Source organism: Herpailurus yagouaroundi, unplaced genomic scaffold (genome assembly GCF_014898765.1).
Source record: "Herpailurus yagouaroundi ecotype Mexico unplaced genomic scaffold, PumYag 28, whole genome shotgun sequence".
NCBI lineage: Eukaryota > Metazoa > Chordata > Mammalia > Carnivora > Felidae > Herpailurus > Herpailurus yagouaroundi.
The window spans coordinates 97,605,977-97,627,152 of NW_024412376.1; the positions used below are offsets into that span (position 1 = coordinate 97,605,977).

The 21,176-nt window shown below is 37.3% G+C and overlaps 1 protein-coding gene across 6 annotated transcripts in view; it reads right to left on the reverse strand.

The window, feature by feature from the left end:
• ARHGAP24 (Rho GTPase activating protein 24) overlaps positions 1-21,176 on the reverse strand; it is a 662,096-nt gene that overhangs the window by 205,835 nt on the left and 435,085 nt on the right. Inside the window, exon 2 of one of the 6 annotated variants that reach the window (XM_040479221.1) lies at positions 10,905-10,992. The exons of 4 other annotated variants lie outside the window; for them this stretch is intronic. The gene's annotated coding sequence lies outside the window, so the exon portion shown is untranslated. Of the gene's footprint in view, positions 1-10,904; positions 11,147-21,176 lie in introns of those variants that run through there. One more of the 6 variants, XM_040479215.1, reaches the window with a different exon arrangement.

Sequence of the window (21,176 nt, forward strand, 5' to 3'; positions counted from 1 at the left end):
TGGCTCTTCCAAGTTTGACTCTCACGGCCTCTTCTCCTCTTCTCTTGGCTGCACTGAGGACATGGGATGAGCTGGGGTGGGGGGTGCTGTTTTGGACATGCCTGCCTACATACCCATTTTGAATATCCTGGTACGATGTAGAACAGCACTAAAAGATGATTTGAGTTTTGTAGCCTCCAGGTCCTACATATAGGAAGTGATTCACGGATTCCTCTGCTCTTAGATTCCCCCAGTCTGGTCCAGGTTTCCAGTTCTGTCTTCCAGGTACCTAGTTCAGGCAGTGGGGTAGAGTGTGGCAAAACATGGAGCCCCTACTCTAGAATACCACCATCCTTTAAGCGGCTAAAGTCCCTTTGCTTCCCTCTGATTCTTCTCTTTGGCTTCTTGCCATGAGAACCACTATCTGTTTTTAGGGATGGGATAAAGCGATCAGTTTTATTTTGCTGTTGTTGTTGTTGTTGTTGTTGTTGTTATCGTTTAAGGTTTGGATCCTGAGGATTTACGGAGCTAACTTTTTGAAACTCAAATACTGCTGCAAACAAAAATCTCCAAAGCACTTTTTTCCCCCTAAATTATCCTTTTTGTGAAGCAATGTTTGTCATATAATGAATGAAATTTGAAAAAAAAAAATGTAAGGGAACAGACCATGAGTGAATATCAAAATGTTTCTCGAATTTCAGCACTCAGCCTAAGCCTCCATCACATAAAGGGACTGCTGAAACTCTGACAAATGGTGAAAAAGTATGATACACAAAATTTAATAAACCACCTGAATGGTGAAATGAGTGAAGGTGGTTAAAAAAATAAACACCTGAATGACCACCTGCTTTATTACGAAATCTGAGTAAATATGAAATAAGATCTATGTAGAGCAAAAACCTGGAATATTTTACCCAGAGGGGAAAAGAAAGAAGTTCATTGCCGTTGCCTGTGTCCTTATACTTTCCATTCAACTAAACAGATGTCTGGTGTCATAACAGGCTGCCTAATCCTTTAACATATCTTTGTGTGAGAGTACCTCACACAGGATGTATGTTCCTTTGTAACAACAAGACTAGAGCCATATCAGGCCCCTAAATTTGTCATCTGGTGTCAGGCAATGCACTAAGTGCCAGTGATACAAATCTGTAAGATAAAGTCCCTGCCCTCCAGGAGCTTACAGTGCAGCTCAGCTAGGAAAGTGGACCAGTAAGTACGAAATTAAAATGCAAAGTGGTGAAAGCCATAGAAGTCAATGTTGGGAGGTAAGGGTAGGGATGGAGTCAGGGAAGGCATCTAAGAAGAGGTCATAATCTCGAAAAAGGCAAGGCTGAGGAACACCTTGGGCTGAAAGGCCACCATGAGTGGCAAATAATACAAAGGGGAGAACAGAAAAAGGCTGAGGTCAGGTATTTATATGAAAAAGTGGCAGACATGGTGACAAATCTGCATGGAGGGAGGAAAACATTCATTCACTCTTTTAAAATTTTTTTAATGTTCATTTATTTTTGAGAGAGAGAGACAGAGCATGAGTGGGGGAGAGGCAGAGAGAGAGGGAGACACAGAATCTGAAGCAGATTCCAGGCTCTGAGCTATCAGCACAGAGCCCTGGGTGGAGCTCCAATTCACAAACTGCGAGATCATGAAGTTGGATGCTTAACTGACTGAGACACCCAGGAGCCCCAGGAAAACATTCATTCTTAAAAATGTAGTTATCGCAAGCCATTTCCCCACTGTGTGCATGCATGCATGCGTGTGTGTGTGTGTGTGTGTGTGTGTGTGTGTGTGTTCTTAAGAACATTACATATTATATAACTGCCACAACATAATACTGATATTTTTCTGAAATGTATCAATATATCTCCAACACAGAGATTTACTTTACTTCAGAGAAAACTGTGGTGCACTAGGGGTTGCACTTCTGGGAGGATTCATAAATATTTAATTATTCCATTCGTGAAGGCTGTCAGTAATTCCCATTTCAAGAGCTGAGGAAGTTTAAAGTCAAGTAAACAGCATTTGGAAGGCTTTCTCCACCAAAAAGCAGCTCCTATGAATGAAAAAGAGGGTGGATCTCTGCTTTCCACACTGGAATCCAGCTATTCCTGCTGACGCTGGGAAATGAAGGGAGAAGGAAAGAGAAGACTCAGATTTATTTCCATTGTGATTTTGAGACTATTTAATATTCCAAGAAGCTGCCAGTATAACAAGGTACACACTCTTAGAAGAAACACACTCTAGACTTGCTCTATGATCATGGATAAGGCTCTTCACCTAGTTTGGCCTGCTTTGGTTAGGTGAAATGTATGAGGGCTTAATTACAAGATCCAAGACCCCATCCAACTTCCATACTATATGACTTAGGCAACTTCCATTCATAAGTAATTAATGAGTAGATTAAGGAAATGAAATAAACCACAGAAGCTTTGATGCTAAAAATGAGCCAAAGTCCTCTGAGAAACAACTTAGTCTCTGGGGGGAAAGGGCTAGAGAAGACACTAGCAATAGCTTTCAAAAAATTGGTACTGCATACAAGGACAAATGGTCAGGATATCTACCCAAAGTAGAGGCCATGTGTCGATTTGGAAAAACAAAATCAATCCATTACTCTAGAATAAAATTATAGCAAAATAATATTCCTGGAATGCGTCTGAAACCCCCTAGTCATTACTCTGGAGTATTTCCACTTAAATTTGACTATGTCATTGCATGGATTATTAAATTCACAGAAAGAGAGGCAGTCTAAAAATGAGGCAGAGAGCCTGTTGTCAAAAATCTGGGATAGATTCCTGGCTCCTCCACTTGTTTTGTGACTATAAGTTTGAGTCATAAAGAATAAACAAAGAAAGTCACACAGAAACATTGAATAAAGAAAAATGTTCATTTGTGGCATATAGTTTGTAGTTATATAAAAAAAAGAAGAAAAAGAAAAAAGACAATTTCTTTTCCTTTGATTGCTCCTCTTAAAAGAAAAGAATGAGCCAGAAGATGCCATTGTCTCAAAATAAAATAAAACACCCACTTAACTTTTGTTTTACATCATTTGCAATTGGGCTAAGGTCTGGGTTTAGCTTTAGAGTAGATTTCTTGAAAAAAAAAAAACTGAACTCATTAAGAATAAACCAGTCTCTTTCACTGGATTGCATTTTTAAAGAATGTTTAGTATAAATCCGATAAAATGTATTCTATTGGCTACTGGATGAAGGAATGCATGGGGCATGCACAGAGCACTATAGCCCTTGCATATATGGGTTTGATATTATTATGGGTTTGACATTACCTATTATTGGTACACTTATTATGCTTATTTTATGTGAGAAAATGGAGGCTTAGAAATGGTAAGTAGTTTGCATAGGATGATACATGTAAAATGTGCCAGAACTGAGCCTCAGGTCCTGTAAATAAATTCCACAGTTCCTGCTTTTAACTATCTATTAAGGATTCACTGAAAATTTGCAGGGAAATATGCTATATATACTATATATAATATATATATTATGTAATATATAGTATATGCTATACTATATATACTATTTACTATGTATACTATATATTATATATAGTATATACTATACTATATATACTATATATTATAGGTAGTATATACTATACATACTGTATATATTCTATACTGTATATGGCATATATAATATATGTATATATTTTATATATATACTATATGTATACTATATATACATATATATATATATATTTTAATTGTAGATATCTGGAGTGGCAATGCATTGGAGAGAGGAAGACCAGTAAGGAGACAGTGGGTTAAGAAGAGATAATTCAATTCTAAGCAAGGTAGTGGTCAGGGGAATGAAAAAGAATGCAAAGAATGTAGTTTTTAAAATTCTATATTAACTGTCACTTGGTTGCATAGGAAGTGAGGAAGGAGATAAAGGATGGAGGGCTGGTTGGAGTAAGGGAATGATATGGATTTTGCAGTACTAGAATACCTGAAACAGCCTTGTATGGGGAGCTCTGACTAGCAGGGCAACCACAGAAGGTTGTGCAGTCAAGCTGGGACCAAAGTGTAGCCCACTTCCCTGCCAAGGAGAAAATCCTAATACAAGTGTTGCGCATAAAGAGAAAGGAAACTTGTATTTATAACTTGTACTAACTGTGGGTTACAAGAGGTCTTGCCGACCAGATCTCTAGATTGGGCTTTAAGTCAAAGCCATGGGACTGGATGAGGAAGAAAGTATACAGTGGTGGCAAATCAAACAAACATAGACACCCAGAGGAAGAAGGTAGGAAAAAAGACAGGAGCCCTCTAAAGAAAGTGAAGAAAGAAGGGTGCAAACATAGGCTAGTACAAGATCCCTAACGTTAAAAGATAGAAATATTTCAAGAAGAGCATGGCAGTAAACATTATCAATGGCAGAAAAAGCAGAGGTGAGCAATGGATGAAAAGCTCTGGATTTAGCAGTTAATTTAGCCATCATTAGCAACCTCTGAGAGGTAATCTGAGTATTGTGGTAGAAATAAATGCCAAACTTCAAAGAGTTTTATAGTCAGAGGGAGGTTGGAAAGCAAAAGCAAAAACAGAAGGAAAAAAAAAACACAACTTTTTCTTGGCATCAGGAAGAGAGAGGTTGGTTGAGAAAGTAGAGTGTTTGTTTGTTTGTTTGGTGTATCAGAGGCCTGAACATTGGTTGTGCACTGAGAAAAAACAAAGGTGCAAGTAAAAGGACATAATTTATGAAGCAAATTCCAGTTTCATCTTTATAAATATTTTGTTTAAAAGTTCCATAAACACTAGTGGCCCAGGAAATGCTTTAGCAAATACTCATTAACAAAGTGACAGCTATTTAAAAATGTTCCCATAGCTATTATATGTTTATCACCCCTTGTGTAATAAAGACTTCTGGCATGGAATCTTGAGTTCTTTCTTTAGTATGAGAACCCTTCTGTTCCCTGGGGATTTTCAGAGAATAGGGTACATGGCTGACCTCTTACTCAGACAGAAGGAAATTATGCTTCTACCTCTTGCCCCAGATTAAATTTATCATCCAGTCATTACTTCTGGATGAATATAGAAGTTAAACTAAAAGTTGGAAGCCTTGGTTCTAGATGAATAATTTTTCTGGACTTAGTTCCCCTATGCTGCAAAAAAAGGGATTTAGACTTGCAAATTTCTAAGCCATTACAATTCCAAATTAATCCAATGAGCAAAAAATATCACATGTAAATGAATGCTTATCCTTATTTTATGTATGACAGAACACACTGAAACAATGTAGGCCCCCGACAGTGGGGGACGTATTCTGTTACTTTTGATATTGCCATAGAATAGAATAGAATAGAATAGAATAGAATAGAATAGAATAGAATAGAATAGAATAGAATAGAATAGAATATTATGCAGCTGTATATTATTTTTCCCAAAGTGTTCTAACATAGAAAAGAGTTGCCAATAAAATGTTAAATGAAAAAAGGTGGAATCCAAATTTGCAGTATCAAACAATTTTTAAAAGTAAAACAAAACAAAACATTGATACTCTATTATATGTGCACAGATACAGAAAGAAACCTAATAGCAATGAATCCCCTAGAGAGTGGAATTGGTGATAATAATTTAGTTCTCCTTTTATATTGTCACTGTCTTCATAATCATTATAATTGTTAACTTTCTTGTGATTTATGGGGGGCATTTTATACCCCGGGTTTGCAGGAAAGTTGTTTTCCTTTCCATTGTATTCAGATCTACTTATAACATCTTCAGGCACGGAGATGGAGAACACATAGATGCTGTCTTCCTTCTGGACTCGCACCGTGCCACGGAGAAAGGCCACAGAACATACCTTTGGAATTAAATGCATTCAGAAGCAAGCAGGTTGGAGAGAGAAGGTAAATCAAAATGAAAATCGCTCCCTTGAAATACTATTATTATTTTTGTTAATTTGGAAACATACCACTGTTTACCAAGAGCTCTATAACTTACATAATCTTTAAAAACTAATTTTAAAAATTTTAAGATCACCAAAATAAGATTTGGCCTGAAAAACTGTCTTAGACTCAGTCCACATTTATTTTTTCTTCTAATATCCTGCTGTGTTTCCCAATAATAATAATAAAAAATCAAATAATGTTAATAAAACAAATAATAGCAGCCTCTGCTTGTAGCAAGTGTACTATAAATTCCACAATACCTTCAGTCAAATAAACAAAGGATAGAGGAAAGGGGTTGATATTTTCATGTCTTCAAACTGCTTTTTTTTTTTTTTTTTTTTTTTTTTTTAGATTTCATGCATTTATTTTTGAGACAGGAGAGAGAGAGAGAATCTCAACGAGACTCCATGCTAAGAGTAGGGAATGGAGCTTGATTCCATGCACTGTAAGATCATGACCTGAGCTAAAATTAAGAGACAGGGGCTCAACAGATTGAGCCACCCAGGCACCCCCAAGTTTGCTTTTTAAATTATTATCGACTATAGGCATCTGATGCTTTTCTTTATAGCAATTCAGAGTTCTAAATTGCTGTTTGCTAATAGCAATTTCATAATTTATTAATGGCATCACTTAAAGAAGTTTTTATGTTTTAGTATAACCAAATAATAAACTGAGTAACAAATACTCCAATAATAAAACATGAAGTAAAACATGGGGCTCCCGGGTGGCTCATTCGGTTGGGTGTCAGAATTCAGCTCAGGTCATGATCTCACAGTCTGTGAATTCAGGCCCTGTGTCGGGCTCTGTGCTGACAGCTCAGAGCCTGGAGCCTGCTTCAGATTCTGTCTCTCTCACTCTCTGCCTCTCTCCCACTCACACTGTCTCTCTCCCTCTCTCAAAAATAAATAAACATTAAAAAAATTTTTAAAAAGAAATGAAGTAAAACATGATGGTTTTAGCATTATTTTTTGTTCAGGCCCTTTCAATTTAGGAATTGGAATTTATATTCATTCAACAAACATTTATTGCGTGATTAAAGTGAATGAAAAGAATCTTGGTCTTTGACCACATCACTTCCTAAATTGTCCAGAAGTACCAACTTAGTACATGAAGCAAAGGCCAATGTATAAGAACATACCTGGGTCAGTTTGAGCATCTTTTCTGAGGGATTAAAATTGAAAATGAGCTAAATTTTGATTTTTATGAGAAGGGAGCAGTCATCTCTTTCTCTCTTCAACAACTAAGGGATTACTGATAGCTTCTGTCCCCTGTCCACCACATACAGCATTGGACCTGACACCTCCTTGCAACACATGCACTCACTCACCGAATTCTTGTTTAGGAGGGTCTGTGTTCTGAGGCTTCTGGAGCAGTCTCACAAGGCTGTGTCAAGAGAGACCCTTCTAAAACATCATCGGTGAACATGAACAGGTGTTGACTTACTTCAGGGACTTCTTCTTTTTCTAGTTTTAAACAGCACTTTTTAGATGGAAATCTTCATAAGTGTACACTCAAAAAGGTGCTGAGTTTTCACTAGTTTTAAGTTGTGACAGTACAGTTCCCACTATAAAATACATATCCCTTCATACGGCTGGTTTCCTAATTAGGTGAGCATGTGAAAATTAAATTTTGATTAGGCTGAAAGCCTTAAGTAAAAACTAAAATCTTCATTGTATCAACGTCAAATAGCATATTTTCAGCTTTAAAGAGTTATGTTTCAATTGGAATAACATTTTATTTCACAAGAACCCATACCATTGCTCTGTGCTGACAGCTCAGAGCCTGCTTGGGATTCTCTCCCTTCTCTCTTGCCACACCTCCACCTCCTCCCTGCCCCCCACAATGAATAAATAAATATTAAAACAAAAACAACCCATGCCATTTAACTGAAGGAATGAAGAAGCAAAAAAAAAAAAAAAGCAAAATCTCTAGCTTTTAGGCAATGATTCTAAATTTATGTGGACCCTAAATTCACTGTTGTAGACAAAAGGCAGTCCCTTAATTCATTGTTTCAAACAGAAAGAGTCTGCCATATACAGCACAAGATACTTTAATACCCAGTAACAATTTTTACACTGACTATATGAAAATTGTATTTTAAAAAGAATTTAAGCAAAGGGGCACCTGGGTGTCTCAGTCGGTTGAGCCTCTGACTTTGGCTCAGGTCATGATCTCACTGTTTGTGGGTTCAAGCCCCTCATTGGGCTCACTGCTGTCTGTGCGGAGCCTGCTTTGGATCCTCTGTCCCCCCCCCCCCCCCCCCGCCGCCCCTCCGCTGTTCATGCTCTCTCTCAAAAACAAACATTAAAAATATACATATTCATTAAAAAAAAAAAAAGAAAAAAGAGCTTGAGCAAAAAAGGCCTCTAACACAAAAGCCCTCACACGTAATTCTTTTTTTTTTTTTTTTTTTAATATTTCTTTTTCATTCATCTTTGGGACAGAGAGAGACAGAGCATGAACGGGGGAGGGTCAGAGAGAGAGGGAGACACAGAATCGGAAACAGGCTCCAGGCTCCGAGCCATCAGCCCAGAGCCCGACGCGGGGCTCGAACTCACAGACCGCGAGATCGTGACCTGGCTGAAGTCGGACGCTTAACCGACTGCGCCACCCAGGCGCCCCTGGCCTCACACATAATTCTAAATAAGCTATATAGTCAAGCCATTAGCATTGGACTCTAATTAAAGTTGGAATTTAGAATTGCTCTGGACTCAGTTTATAGCTTCATGTATCTCTCTAATATGCCCAGTTTAATTTTTGTCATGGGTAGAGTGGGATTAATTATCAAGATCACTGAGAAACCAGTGATTGATTTTGCATTGCAACGCACAACATAAAAAAAAAATATTGAAAGACAGGAAATGGTATATTCTGCTACTAAATTCAATGCTTTATCATATTTTCAACTTAAAAGAAGTTGTAACTAAGTAAGGATATGGTTAAAGAAATCAAAGCATTATCGAAACAGTGGCAAAAGATGTATTTTTTCCTTAAAGCATAATGACACAGAACTGCATAGACTAGATGAGAAATATTTTTCCTTTTCCCTAACTCTTTCCTACAAAGAATTATTATGCTATTTCCCAGCCACACATGTGTATGAATAGCAAATGTGTAAATGGAACTAAAATAAAATACTTAGTATTTGATTGATATTAAGTCTGCCCCATGAGATTTGGTTAGTCACTGATTCCTTGACACATACCTCCAGTAACTTTATAAAGAGGAGAACAGACAACACTTTCTGTATCTGATGCAGTAACGCCTTACTTATCCCAGAGCCACTTCCATGGCAACTTCTACTACAGAACACAACTAAGGACTTGGACTCAAACCAAAAGTCTCCTGAGCACCTAAAATAGATGTCACCGTGTCTATGCGCTTTGGTCTGTGCACTTTCCTCATAAGAGAATCTCTTGAGCCCTCGAATAAAGTTCTTGCTTCTCATTCCTTCCATGATTTTTTTATAAACTTTTTTTCTGGTTTTCTTATGCATAGCACAAAAGAAATAATAATTATAAAGATGTGGATAAGGTTGCAGGGAGTTGTTAGAAGAATGCAAACTGTCCACACCCATAAGAAGTCACATTTCCGTATGGATGCTGGTCGCAGGAGGAAAAAATGTCCTATAAAAATAATACAATTAAAATAAAGCATAGTGATTATGTGACCTTTTAACAAAAGGAGTAAAACCCGTGCATACCACAGAATAGGCCCCCAAAGTATCATTATGTTTAGAAAAATTCTACAATGTGTATCCATGATGAAAATGTTGGCCAATTCAGAAAACGTTAAATTGAATTTAGTTCCCTCCAGAGAGATATCAAAATATATACTGGACCTCAGAAAGTTAACTATCCAAAAATGGCTAAATTCTTTCTAAAACCTCTGCAGTTTTCAGTGGCAAACTTGCAAGCTTTACTTTTTGGAAAGTTGACAAATGTAGAACTCCTTAATTGTCTCATGACTTGTTTATTGGCCAGCAGCAAATATTATATATTAACTAGCCAGGCCTCCGGAGAAAGAGTGACATTTCAGATGACAGTGGTTCCTTTCTGTCCACTCCATGGCCACTTTGGGCTCTTCCCCTTCTGCTCTGAGAGCCTCCATAGCTCAGTGATTTGAGATACTGGAAATATTGTCACTTTAAGATGGATGAACTTAAAGATAAACCTCATTAAAAAAAAAAGAAGCTTGCCAGAATTTTTAAAAATAAATGGAAGTGAAGGGAAGGAAGGGTTAAAATGAACAATTAAACATAGAAGTAATTTTTTTTAATGTTTATTTATTTTTGAGAGGGAGACACAGAGCGCAAGGGGGGAGGGGCAGAGAGAGAGCGAGACACAGAATCTGAAGCAGGCTCCAGGCTCTGAGCTGTCAGCATAGAGCCTGTGGTGGGGCTCGAACCCAGGAACCATGAGATCATGACCTGAGCCAAAGCCGGAAGCTCAACGGACTGAGCCACCCAGGCACCCCAAATATAGAAGTAGGTTAAAGGTAAAACCCTAATTCAAAATTGTGTGTTTCGCAGGTCAGATCCACCAAGCTGTAATGAGGTCAGTGAGCCTCAACCAAGTCAGTTCAAGTGCCTGGAGCTGCTCTGACTTGGCTCTATGCTGTTTCTATACTTGAAGTCGAAGATGAATTAACCTGTCCCTCCCCTTCAATCAAGAGCATTCTGTACATTCCGTCATCTTAAAGCCTATCTTTTTTTTTTTAATCTGACATGAATAACAAAACATAAAACCACCCATGACAAGATGCAACAAAGGACAAAGCTAAACTAAGCTTCAAAATAAAATAACAACAACAATCATTAGGTTCCTGAAAACAAAACAAAACCAAATCCTAGTAGCTTCAAATATCAACAGCCACAAAACAATACAGCCAAGAAACTAAAGTATTTTAAAGTGTGTGTTTTCTCTCAGAATAGAGGCGAGGTGGGCGGAAAAGTCAAATGACCACACAATACTTGTGCCCGAAACAAATAAACCCTGAAGGAGATTTCAATGAGTAAAAAACAGTACCTTATAAGTAACTGGTCTTGTCTACTCACAGCTGTTTCCAGTGCCGACTCTTGTTTAACTGTCTACTGCGTTCAGTTTAAAGTTAATTCTGTTGGCAAAAAAGTACAGAGCTTGTCTGGAAAATGCTGTTTGGACATAAACCATTCCTTTCAAAGCTGTAGTAGCTATATTTAAGTTTTCTTGTAGAGGGGGATATAAACCTTTCCTGTAGCTGATTTTCTTCCTCCTCCCGCCCATCAGACTTAGTCAGTGTCCTCCTATCCCATATATTGAAGAAAGAGAGGGGAGGAAAAAAAAAAAAAAAAAAAAAAGAGACCGGGAAATATACCTTAAATAATGTAGTAGTTGAGCATTTGGAAAAAGACAAAAAAAAAAAAAAGGAGAATTAAGAACCATAGAAAGCACACCAGGATCTTAAATATAATTTAGCCCAATGCCCTCATTTTATAGATGAGGAAACTGATACCCAGAGAAAATATGATTTCTATCAGGTCATTCACATAGCTAACTAATGCCACAGCTAAGAATAGTTACCAGGTTTCCTAACCCCCAATTCAATGCTCTTTCTACTACTCTAGTGTACCTGAAGGGAAATGGTTTACCTTTTTCCTGTGAATCCTTGGATAATACCCACATGAGTTGGCAGGGAACAATAACACAATTACAATGTGAGAACCATCTGTTCTCAGAGAAAACATTTTACTCCACTTTAAAATTCTTAATACTGAAAGTTTCTCTACAATGCCCAGTTTCTTTCTATACTTAGAAAATAATCTTATCCTTTGTTGATTTTTTAAATAATATTTTTATGTTTCAGGAATTGCCAGTTTTCAAGGGATATTAACATCCCTTAGTCCTTATAGAGGACCGTAAATGCCGGTGCTGTGACAGGTGTTACTCTTTAATATTTCTACCCAGTATCAGTGATATTGAACTAGAAACACATTACTATTACCACAGATCCTATTTCCAACTTGTCAACATTTTTTTTACCATACATACAAGTTTATTCTTGTTATTACTGGTTATATATTTTGTTAAATAAAAGAGAAGCAGCATAATAATTTTTATTTGGTGTGTTTCAAGTAACATTCCTTTCTTATATATAAAGAAATTATTTTTCTCTAATTGAAGAATGATATTCTTATCATAATTTTTAAAAATTTTTCTTTCTAAAATGTATTCATTCATTCATTCATTCACTTATTTAACAAATACTAATTGAACATTTATAAACCTACCTCATCCTTCTTTTAAAGAATATAGTAACTGACAAGAAATAACTTTAAAAAAATGTTTATTTATTTTGAGAGAGGGAGACACAGAGTGCGAGCAGGGGAGGGGCCAAGAGAGAGAGACATGGAATCTGAAGCAGGCTCTAGGCTCTGAGCTGTCAGCACAGAGCCCTCTGTGGCGCTCCAACCCACAAACCGTGAGATCATGACCTGAGCTGAAGTTGGATGCTTAACCAACTGAGCCATCCAGGCGCCCCAACAAGCAATAACTTTTTTAGATAAGTGCCTAATTGTCAAAAAAAATGAAAGAGTTTAGTCACGAAGTAAGGCCAATTTTCTGTAACAACCTTTTCATCCATTCTCACATCATAAGCATGTGCCCAAAGTTTATTTACATTCTCTCCATTGAGTTGCCCACTCTCAACAGCATCCGTCTTAGGGTCAGATAAGTCAAAATATGAAATGACCCAGATTGAAATTGCTCTGGTTACTATTAATCTTTGTATTTGATCTGACTCCTTAAAATGCTAAAAGCAAATCTACATTACATGCTACAATTTAAAGACACAATTAGCAAATGCTCAGACCATTCAAAATCCATTTTCAGGGGCGCCTGGGTGGCGCAGTCGGTTAAGCGTCCGACTTCAGCCAGGTCACGATCTCGCGGTCCGTGAGTTCGAGCCCCGCGTCGGGCTCTGGGCTGATGGCTCAGAGCCTGGAGCCTGTTTCCGATTCTGTGTTCCCTCTCTCTCTGCCCCTCCCCCGTTCATGCTCTGTCTCCCTCTGTCCTAAAAATAAATAAATGTTGAAAAAAAAATTCAAAATCCATTTTCAAATTGAGATGCATTGTTCTTTAGTTCAGAAATTCACTTTGGTTTTGATATTTCCCATCTACTTTTAAAATGATATTGTACCTACTCTTGCCCTGGTCTTTAGAAGAAAATAGTGTAATTGTGACTAAAGAATTAGAAAAGGATACTTTTAAAAATACAGTTTGGTTTTTGAAACATATTTTCCAAAATGTTGAGTAATTAATAGGTACTGTATCAATTTTCCAACCATGATAAGTAAGCAACTGATTCAAAACACATAAACGTTGGGAAGGTAATCTGGTAAACCATACTTGGTACTTTTTGACACAATGGCATTATCCTATTTTCCTTCTATTCTCAATTTGGTCTAGCCGAGCTCTGTGCAAATGTAAATCCCAAAGACATTCACATCTACATTTATAAACAACACTAATATGTCAAATATGATTAGAGTCTGACACTAATACATATTACTTGGGTTTATTAAAAGTATTCCCCAATTTTCTTTTACTTCTTAAGCTTGACTTTTAATTTGAACATTGTGCCCTTTGTCTGTTAGAAGGAAAGGAAGGAAATCTGAGTAATCCCCAAAAGAGAGGGAGGCTGCGAGGGGAGACACAGAGACTTAGATGCAATGAGTCAGGGTGATTCAAGGTTGTTGACTGCACTCAGGAAGGAAGGTGTAAAGAGAAGTCACATACAAGCAGGTTGTTTGGAACAGAAGTGGGCTGAGCCACAGACAATAGATTATAGGTATTAAATGTAAGAACCAAAGTCTCTCAAAATAGGTTGAGCAAAGAGGGAACTAGCAATTTGGGTGACCAGTGCCAGCAACAGGAAATTGGTCCTCGAACTGACTTTGTAATTCATGACATGGTTTGTTTCTACCCATTGGAAGGGAAGCATGTGCTGTCAATATGTGAATTCGACACAATCTAAAATAACATGGTGACATAAAACCATTTAAAAAAATTTGTCCCTCTATATTTAGGTCCCTTGGACATACTCCAGGTTGCCCTACTCTGGGCATGCTCTGGACTTTAGAATCCTAGCATTGTTTAGTGGGGACTAGTTATTGTGTTATGGGGCCTGGATATGTGGAGTTGAATTTCAATGATGGAAGAAGTACTTAAGATAGAGGTGAAACTCAGGGCAGACTATATTAACACAGGCAAGGCAGTTGGAATTCACTAACTCTTGATCTCTCAGTTTCAGGTTTACAGTAATACTAGAGAGGAAGGCTTTTACTAAGGAATCCCAGAGACCTCTTTCGTGGTAGCAGTGCAGGGAAGTGACTGCATGAACAGCTACTAGATTATAATGTTCTATGCTTGGGAGGAGATATCATACATGGATGTTTTTAATAGTCCCAGGGAACCATGCACAGAAAAAATCTCCAGCATCAACTTTCTTCAGTTCAAGCTCATGCTCATTTTGTTGCCCTTCTTCTCTCAAAATCCATTCTCCTCACAGCAGCCAGGGTAATTATTCCCCCCCCCCCCCCCCCCCGTTATACCATCTGATGCTTTCCATAATTCCTCTGCTTCACACCTTCCAGTGGTTTCCCATTATCTCATTTCATGCCCTATAATAGTTTCCAATCATTCCCCTGCTTCATCCCTGCAATGGTTTTCCATTGCCCACGGTGTGAATTCAAATGCCTAACGATGACTTCCTAAGTCTCACATAATTTCACTCCTGTTTATCTTTCCTACTGTTTTCCTAACCTGCTGTTTCATCTGTCTAGAATGTTTTCTCCTCATAACTTCGCAGGACTACCAGTTTATCAGAACTCAAGACTCATCTCAAATGCTACCTTCCCGGAAAAAAGATTTCCTGACCACTCTAGTTAATTACCCTCCTCCCCACCTTACATCCACACACTCTCTACCCCATTTTTCTATTTAATTCTTCTTCACAGCACTTGCCACTATCTGAAATTATCACAGGTTCTTTTTCTTTTTAATTTCTCCAACCATTTAAATATATTTACTGTATCTCCTCTCGAATGAGCTTTCTAAGATCAGAAATATGTTGGAAGTTATAAATAAGATCAGAAACATAATATTTAGGCTTTTAAAACCACATCATCCCCAGTATTCAGAACTGTGTCTACTATAGAATACGTATTGACCAATATTTCTTGAATGAATGAATTATATTTGTTGCCTGGGTTACTACTCTTCAGTCAACAAAAATCTAACATAAGTCCATAAGCATGAAGGCAAAGACTAATCTACTTCTACAATTGACATAACTCTGCGAGTTCCCTGTGCCTCAACAGCTAGGCATCACAGGACATAAGGAAAGGGCCCCTCTGGCGGGCTCTAGGAAGCTGTATCAATACAAGGTGCCTCTAAGCCCTTGAAGTTTGTTAACACAAGGGCCAGAGTTATACCCTTGAGCTGCTAGAAGGTCCTAAGAGCTTCCGGACATCTCCTTCATTTCCTGAACTCGGTCGTCGTTGCCCTTATGGAAATAACAGATATCCTAAAGCCAATTTTATCCTTTCCAGGTGGTTTCAAGAAACTGCTCCCAGCTGCCAACTCTTCAGAAGCAGAAGCTAAATCCTTGCATTCACAGCATATGTTTTCTAAATGAAAAAAAAAAAAAAAAAAAAAAAGGGACAGACTAAATAATTTTAGAGAAGTGAGCTCACAGATAATTTAATCTTCCATTTCACTTCTCTTCCACACTGATTCAGAGCTCTCCAGCGAGCTGTAAATTAGATTTCCTCTCCTGTCTCATGTCCTACTGCTTCCTAATTACCTGTTCTAGTGAGTCAGCCTCTCTGGATCCTGTGGCTCAGACACACTGTGGCTTAGCATACTTTGGGTCCAGCCACATCAGAAAGGTGGCTGTGTGATGACAAGCAAAGAGAGGGTGATTCTTCGGAAGAAAATGACTTTTCCCAGACACACTGCAGCTGTCCTCCCAAAACACCAAGGTAGAATAAAATTTCTTGCCTGAACACTGTTACAGCTCGATAGCAAACAACATCACTTAAAATCATTGTTGAAAAAAGTGCCCTTTTCCTCCAGTGCAGATTGCATATTAAGCTACTTAAGTACCTAGGTGGCATTTATTTAGTCAGTGAATCAAAGCTACAAATATTTAATGATTGTGTTCTATGGACAAGGTTCCGTGCTAGGTAATGAAGTTTGTATAATTATTCTTTTGTGATATTATGGGATAATATTTCTTTATCTAGAATACAAATTTCTCCAGGATAATAAGCTAGCATTTCTCCTTTCCTCCACTCTTTTCTTCCTTTGTTTCCTTCCTTCAATCTATTGAAAGCCATATTTACTGAGTCCATATAGTGTGCTGTGTTTGGATATAAAGGAAAAGACAAAATCCTATGTCAGGAAGCTTACCCTCTGGAGGTGACAGAAGTTTGCAGACTACTGGGGAGATCAGCATAACATTATAGGACAGCACATCAAAGCAGCATGGAATCAAGATGGGAAGTGGGCAAAGAAGGCTTTTTTTTTGAGAAGATGAAACCAGGGCACATTCTGAATGCAGGAGAGGAGAGGATTAACATTCCAGGCAGGAGATAGGGCACACTTGGGTCACTTTAAGTATTTCTGTAGAGCTGGAATGCAGAATGAAAGACATAAACTAATAGATGAAATATGCAGAAGGAAATATAGGCAAAATCCAGGGTCAAAAATTTGGTTTTTATCCTGAAGGCAATGGATAGCTACTGAAAATTTTTAAACAGGGGATACTTTGTTTTAAGAATGCTAAGTGGAGAAAGAATTTAGGAACAGGTGGTCTGAAGGACTACTTAACAGGTTGTTTCTTTATTCAAGTAAGACATTGTGATGGTCTAAAACTAGGCAGTAGGTACAGAGAGACACCAAAGAAAGGCATCAAAAGATATTTACATTTTCCCACAGGTAGGAAGATGTGAGAAAGCTGAAATCATTTCCAAAATGTCTGTAAAATCATTACAGAAAAACATATGCAGTATTAGAACTGCATGAAGATGTAGTAAGTTCACATTATTTAAGGAAGTTCTTTCCATTTACAGTTGAGGAAATGGAAGCATAATACTAGAAAGAATGATAGCAACATTTGAACTCATGTCCATTTGACTATAAAACCCATATTCTCCCTCTACACTAAATTGCCTGGCCCTTTAAGGGGACCGTAAATTTTAGACATCTTCTTAAATTTAGACTTAAAGAAGTCGTTTGGAATATAATTTGGGAGTATCTTAAGAGATTCCTTAGGCAAGACTGTTTAGGTTTTCCAGGCATAAGCGTGTTCCAATTTGAGATCCAACACACAAACAATTTGTGTTGTTCCTATGGAACAACCCATTTAGCTACCCTGCAAAGCACAAATCCTTCATCAAATTCTTCTTGATAATCTAATTTTCTGTAAGCCTGGAAGATTTATTCACACTCTGTACTAGGACAGACAGTTGAAACCAAAATGAAAGTGGATTTGTCAGATACTCTTGTTCAATCAAGTCAAATATTGCATCTTGAGTAGAATGGTGTTTGAAAGATAAATCAGTTACAATGAGTCTAGGAAGGCAAAAGGCACAACTCTTAAGACAATGAAAACAGGGAGGGGCAGACATAGCTCAAACAGGTGAAAATGCTGAGATTTGCCTTAAAGCTGGGGTAGGAAAGCTCCTTCCCTAGCATATTTTACACCCACTAGGGGTAGGATAACCATATCCAAATCTTGACTCTGAGAGTAAAAGGAGACAGTTAATAATTATGATGCGCTAGTAGATAAATAAAAGCCGAGACATTTTATAGGCAAATGGATATACACCACCCTACCTAGTGGTTGGCATTAAACCTGACCTTCAGGATGACAGTATCAAGAATGAGGTCATAGGTTTTAGAGTAACTGGCCCCTCAAGTGAAGCAAGACAAGAAAAGTCAAGAATTCTTACACAACCCGGACAAAGTTTTCAACAGATATACAAAGGCCAGATCAACTGAACCATTTGAGATATATTAATTAATTTAGTTCCATAGTTTGGTAGAAAATGATATATAAAAATGAAAAAAATGACACTTCATTATAAAAGAGTCACAGATAACAGGTATACTGTGTTTAGTCTCCTGTGTAAGGTATCCACATAAATATTTTCCATAAAATTTCAATATGTTGGTATAGATGGATGCTCTTAGATATTTTCATTATTTAAAAATAAGCACACACTGGGGCGCCTGGGTGGCGCAGTCGGTTAAGCGTCCGACTTCAGCCAGGTCACGATCTCGCGGTCCGTGAGTTTGAGCCCCGCGTCGGGCTATGGGCTGATGGCTCAGAGCCTGGAGCCTGTTTCCAATTCTGTGTCTCCCTCTCTCTCTGCCCCTCCCCCGTTCATGCTCTGTCTCTCTCTATCCCAAAAATAAATAAACGTTGAAAAAAAATTTAAAAAAAAAATAAGCACACACTTTATTTTTCAATGTATTAACCATCAGTGAGTTAATATTACTAAACACCAAACTGAATCAAATCTTGATCCACTCTCTTGCTTCACTCCTGAATTCTTTTCAGAGTTGAGGAAATCCTTCCTTACATGGCAAACTTCCTTCTTAGGCTAGACAGAGGGAAAGATAGGCATAGCATGGGAAGTAAACATTCCCAGGGCAGACAGGAGATATCAGCCACAATTAATTAAGATTACAACCTTAGTTTTGTCACCAATAGCTGTATGATCTTGGACAAGACATTCAACTCCACTGAGGCTTGGTTTTCTCCTATATAAAATAGAGATTTTATAGATTATTAAGGAAGATTATCTTGGAGTTTCTTTGGGATATGAAATTTGACTGTTCCCTGAGATAATTATCTCCCATATGTTCGAAATGTGCTTAATATTTATTTATCTGTGAGGTTTGGGAAGATATATGTTGCATCAAAATAGCCAGTTATTAATGAAACAATTGTATTGGTAATAATAATAATTGTTTTTTTAAGACTCCAAAGTATATAAACATGGGCAGTGGGGAGACACTTGACTTTTTAGTGTATAATAGGAGGACTATTAAAATTTTCTTAGGAGAAAAGTCATCAGATATAAAATTGCAAGTCACATTATGCTTAGTAATTTTTAAATGTTAAGATTATTGGGGCTCCCCAAACACACAAGGATCAAGCTTTCTGAATTTATAGAATAACAGATTTCTCCTAGAAGTATAAAGTGGCTTTCCTGCACTGTCATTTTTCACAAGGAAAGAATGAATCCATATTTACTGGACAAGACTGTTGGAAATGAATAGACGAGGCACCTCCTTGGTCTGTAATCTTTGACAAGTTCTTATATACACAAGCGTGGTTCAGAAAATAATGAAAACAAATGGCCCATCAATCCTCTGCTGTTGGACCTCAAACTTTAACCAAGTAAAGGGAAGTCAGACTTTTCCTCATATTACTTTATTTTTCAATGCAGAATATTCTTTATATAAAAAAAACTCACATACTATAAGGAAGTATATGATGTAAAATTTAAGATTCCTACCCTCTTAATCATCTCCAATACTATTCTTAAGGATTAACCACTACCAACAATTCACTCTGCATCTGTCCAGATCATCTCTCTCTCCACATACATGTATATTTGCACACATACATATGCATGTATATCCACAAATTTGGTCTTGAAAACATTGTCTTCCTTTACTCCAATATTTGGCACAGTTATTAAATTTGTTAATCTTTAGGCACAAGCAAACAAGCATAATAATAAATGTGCCTTCTTTCCCATCATAAAATCTCTCTCTTCCATCCTTAAACCCTTGGACTTATCTGTACAATTTATCGAGTGGCTAAGAGAAAAGTGCAACAATATCATACTGGAAGTCAAGACACTTAGCAAGATGAGTACCTAACAAATGCTTACTGATTTGAATGAATGGATGAATCACACCAAAGACTGTAATTTCATCAGTGTGGAAGAAGCTACCAGGAAATAATCACCTGTGAATTGACATTCCTAGTATCCATTCCTCTTTGTATCAAGTGTCAAGAATTGCTTCTCTGAATGTCTTTTAGTCATTGCTTTTGTGGGAGTATGTGTCTGTTTCCAACCTGAGTACTGTATTTTTCATTATCATTATATGACCACTAAGCCAAAAAAGTCTGACCTGGATAGACACCCCCCCCTTCATCATAAACTGGATTCTTCAGCATCTCCATCATTTTCATTAACACTTTATTGGGTCTATTAACATCGGTTTTCTTGTTGAATGTACACTATCTGAGATAAAGAAATGCCAGTGCATTTTTCATAGCCCTTCTCGAAACACACACACACACACACACACACACACACAAACAAACAAACAAACAAAACAAACAACCCCACTACCCTAGCCAGCCTTTCACCAGCAGGTATTGAACTGGGAAGATAATTACTGGCAGTTTTAGTTTATCCAGAAAAATCATTTTCTTTTTAGACATTTTAGTCAATATATTCTTTATGTTTTCTTCCTGGAAATTACATTGGATAGTTCCTTGGTCTTGCAATGAACTTCAACTATGATTTTTTTCTTCACAAAGAATCTATCATCATCTATTTTAGTACTATCTTCCTATGAGAGAATGTGTATTTCAATCACAGGAAGAGGTGTCACTGGAATTTGTTGTGGAATGTTAGTGTTTCTACTCTTCAAACTTCATTTGTTATTGGCAAGTAGATGAAATTTAAAGCTATAGGAACAGATTAGACCACCAGAAAAGAGAGTGCAGTTAGAAAAGATGAATAAGGAATAGGATCTGTGTTCTCCAGTGAAATGTAAGGAAGAGGAGTAGTGTGTATATAGATTATAAATATGGGAGTGAAACATACATGCATTTGGATATGCTGTTCAGTGAACAACTTTGGAGATGCCTGTTTTCACTTGGATGGATGCGGTAACAGAAATAATTGTGTAAATATGGAAGGGCTATAATAAAGGTATGAGTCATCATTACATTTTTGTAACTTTGTATTTTGGCATAATTTCAAATTTACAGAAAGATTATAAGAATACCACAAATAAAACCCATATACCCTCTACCTAGATTTACCAATTTCCACCTATTAATCTATGTATATGTATATTTTTTTTCTGAATCACTAAGGATAAGTTGGAAACAATGTATACCTTTATCAGTACACAGTGTTTTCTTTCTTTCTCTTTCTTTCTTTCTTTCTTTCTTTCTTTCTTTCTTTCTTTCTTTCTTTCTTTCTTTCTTTCTTTCTTTCT